We start from the raw sequence: 4,297 nt of genomic DNA, 5'->3' as shown, positions 1-4,297 counted from the left end.
TTGTTTTGTAATACTGAGTGCTATTCTGTCTCCATTATTGTTTCTACCTTCTTCCTATCTGTAATTCTCACATAAGGCTGAAGGTGAAGAAGCCATCTTGGCACTTACAAAGAATGGTGGAGCAGGTAGGGAGAGAAAGTGAAGTTCTTTGGATCGTTACATCAGCCCTGGACTTACCACTGTAAACTCCTTGTTGCATAGAATTCGAACCCTTTGTGTGTTAAGCCACTTCAGCGAAGGCTCTCTTACCTGCATCCTGAATCTCAAGGTGACACTCTGGGACTGAAGGAGAGTCACCATCAGAGCAGCCACAGAGCATTTCAGACCAGCAGGAGCCGAGTTGTGGTGAAGTCAGCCAACGGACATCGCAAAGGGCACTGCCTGATTGAGAAATCCAACCTGGGTCACACCAGCTTATGGCCTTCCTTGTTGGGGGTCAGGAGGACTTCAGGGACCTCACGGGTGAGGAACATCACCCAACAAGCAGCAACTCAGAGGTTGAGGTCTGAGAACCCCATCTTTCTCCACAAATTACAATGTCACAAGGCATTCATCCAGACTGAGGGGGAGAAATACGATGGTTGGGGGAATTGCTCTCTGTCACGTGAATAGGAAGACTGCACACTATGTAAAGGAACTCCTTAACAGATCACATTGGACAGGTTTAAACATGATTAAACATTTAGTTATATTTTTCTCTACAAGTAATGGATGGAAGCTAGGACAGATTTTAAAAATTAAAAATTTGTTTATTTTTTATAGTATAAAATGAGCCTATGCTTAATTTTGCAATGGAGGTTGTTTCCAGTGAATTCCAAATTATTCCACAAAAACTAAACATTCATTCATTCATTGTGTGGTTCATTCCCATAAGCTGTTTGAATTATCTTTACTACAAAAGCAACTATTGCCTCTAAAGGAATTAAAAATAAAATTAATATTCCCACATATCATTATCCTCTCTCACAAATTCTATATCAGAGATACAATGCTTAAGAATATATATATACACCAGCCCAGCTGGTGTTGGTCAGTGGGTTGAGCATCATCCCATGCACTAAGAGGTCACCTGTTCAATTCCCTCAGGGCATATGCCCGAGTTTCAGGCTCAACCCCCAGTAGAGAGTGTTCAAGAGGAAATAAATCAATGTTTCTATCTGTCTCTCCTTCTGTATTCCTCTCTCACTAAATTAAAAAAGAATTGAAAAATAAGTTTAAAAAAAGAATATAGCTGTATATGCATTAAATAACACAGCAAGCATGTTCATAAAATATAAAATGTAGGAAATTCAAGGACATACGAATGAAAATGCCCTAATAATAGGAAGCCTTAATACACCATTTTCTGTATAAGACAAATCGAGTAGACAAGACATAAGTAAGAAGCTAGAAGAATTAAACAACATAATAAAGGAAGTATATCTCATGGGTATAGAAAAAATAATTCCTTTGTAATAATAAAGAATACACCCTTGTTTTTCAGAGACACATGGATCAGTCACAAAAATTCTTCACCATAATCTAATCTAATAAAAGAGAAACATGCAAATTGACCGTACCTCCACTGCACCCACAAGCCATGCCCACCAGCCAATCAGGAGCAAATATGCAAATTAACCCAACTAAGATGGAGGGGGCCCCCAGTGATGGAGGAAGCTTGCCCTGCCGGCCCCTTGAGCTCTGCTCAAGGCTACAAAGTTTCAATTATAGAAGATAAATAAATCCCAGATACCTGCTTCCAGCCTGCAGCCGTGGCCAATCTGAAAAGGGCCATCAGCCCCTCACCCAGGCTGGCCAGGCACCCCAGTGGGACCCTCACCCTGATCCAGGACACCCTTCAGGGCAAACCAGCTGGTCCCCACCTGTGCACCAGGCCTCTATCCTATATAATAAAAGGGTAATATGCAAATTGACCCTAACAGCAGAATGACTGGGAATGACTGGTCACTATGACACACACTGACCACCAGGGGCAGACGCTCAATGCAGAAGCTGTCCCCTGGTGGTCAGTGCACTCCCACAGGGGGAGCTCTGCTCAGCCACAAGCCAGGCTGCCAGCTGCCAGCACAGCAGTGATGGCGGGAGCCTCTCCTGCCTCCTCAGCAGCGCTAAGGATGTCTGACTGCAGCTTAGGCCTGCTCCCCTTTGGCAAGTGGACATCCCCTGAGGGCTCCCAGACTGTAAGAGGGCACAGGCCCGGCTGAGGGACCCCCCCAAGGCACAAACTTTTGGTGCCCAGGCCTGCTAGTCACTAATAATAAGCATCAGGTGTTCCATAAAGTAGAAATACTACAAACAACACTTTCTGATAACAATGCAATAAAACCAGAAATTTCTCTAAAAAAAAGGTTCTTCCATCTGAAAATTATAGTAACTTCTTATAAACAACTCTTTTTAAAAAATTTTAATTCTTTATTGTTTAAAGTATTACATGTCTCCTTTTCCCTCCAATGACTGCTCCCTGGCCCCAGAACATGCCCTCACTGCCCTATTGTCTGTGTCCATTGGTTATGCTCATAAGCATGCATACAAGTCTTTTGGTTGATCTCTTACCCCCCTGCTCCCCTGCCTTCCCTCTGAGGTTGGACAGTCTGTTTGAAAACAACTCTTGTTGAACAGAAAAATACAAACTGAGACTTTAGACTTTCCTAAAAATCACAATAATAAAAATAATGAATATCAGATGAAAGAATATAAGATTAATTTAAAAGAGTGATCAGAAGAAAATACTTTGCATTAAAGACTTTTACAATAAAAATAAAATAATAAAAATAAAATAAATTCTCAGTTCACAAAAAAATACTAGAAGTACAATAAAGTAAACCATAAGAAAGCACAAGTATGGAAATCAAAACATAACGCAGTAAAAAATAAAAAATCTTTAGACCTAGTTAATAAATCATAATCCTGGTTTTTTTGGAAAAACAAAATAATTAGATTATCCAAGCAAAAAAAATTAAAACCTCTTTGAAAATAAACTTGAAAACCTGGACGAAATGAATAATTTCCTAGGGAAACACAGATTACCATAATTGTCTCCAGTAGAAAAAAATGTAAATAATACAACTGTCATGGAAGAAATAGAGAAAGCTCTTAAGGAGCCACACTACAAAGTAAGTACTAGGACCAAGCTGTTTTTCATGGGAATTTTTCTAAACCTTCAAAGTCCAGATAGTTCCAATGCTCTTCAAATTGTTCCAGAGCATTGTAAATGAAGAGAAATTTCTTCATTGCCTTTTCAAAGCAAATGTAACATTAATAACCTAAGCCCAACAGTGACAGTGTAAAAAATTAATCTATACACCAATATCTTTCATGAATATCAATGCAGTAGCACTAAATAAAATATTAGCAAGTAGACTCCAAAACTACATGAAGAATATGATACATCTGATCAAGTGTAACTCAAAACAAAAATGAAAACCTGTCAATAATAAGAAATCTTCTAATATTACTAACTTATCAATAGGTTTAAAGAAAGAATCATAAGATTATTCACATAGATGAATTTTAAAAGCTTTTGACAAAATTAATTGTTGTGAATGATAAAAACTCTCAAGAAAATAGTGATTGGGGGATACTTGCTTAATATAATTACACACACACACACACACACACACACACACACACACACACCATATACTCCTGTTTTCCAGTATCTCAGTTACTTAACTGAAAAACACTGAGGGCATATCCAGCAATACAGCAATACAGCAATATGCCCATTTACTACAATTCAATATTATAATAGAGATTTTAGCCAATGCAATTAGACAAGAGCAATCAATTAGGGGTGTTAAGGATAAATAAAGTAGAAGTGATAAAGAAACTGTGGTATATCCGTAAAGTGGAATGCTACCCATCAGTAAAGGAGAACAGCTATTGATATGAAAAGCATGAAGGATTCTCAAAATCTTTATGCTAAGTGAAGGAAGCCAGTCTGAAAAGGGACTTTATTTTACTTTCTCTAGATTCTCAGTGTCTGGACAAAATCTTCCGTTAAGTTCAAACAATCACTGACTGTTAGTGGAGGGATGAATAGGTGTAATCACCCAATAGAAAAAGGAACATGACTCATTCTTCCAGCCTATTAATCAAAATGCATGGTATTTATCAAGATTTTCTGTCTGCCTTCTGCTCTGGGAGACAAATGGGTAACACTGCTCTCAGGGTTTTGTACATGGGCTTCTCATCTCCTCACAGCTTCTCAAGAGTACAACCTGTTGCTTTGCCTCATCTACAGCATTAACCTGAAGGCAAGGATAAGAATAAGTGAGTGCATTTACAAGAAAGTAAC

Source organism: Myotis lucifugus, unplaced genomic scaffold, assembly GCF_000147115.1.
Source record: "Myotis lucifugus unplaced genomic scaffold, Myoluc2.0 scaffold_336, whole genome shotgun sequence".
NCBI lineage: Eukaryota > Metazoa > Chordata > Mammalia > Chiroptera > Vespertilionidae > Myotis > Myotis lucifugus.
The sequence above is the reverse complement of the archived record's forward strand: the minus strand, read 5'-3'. Positions refer to the sequence as shown.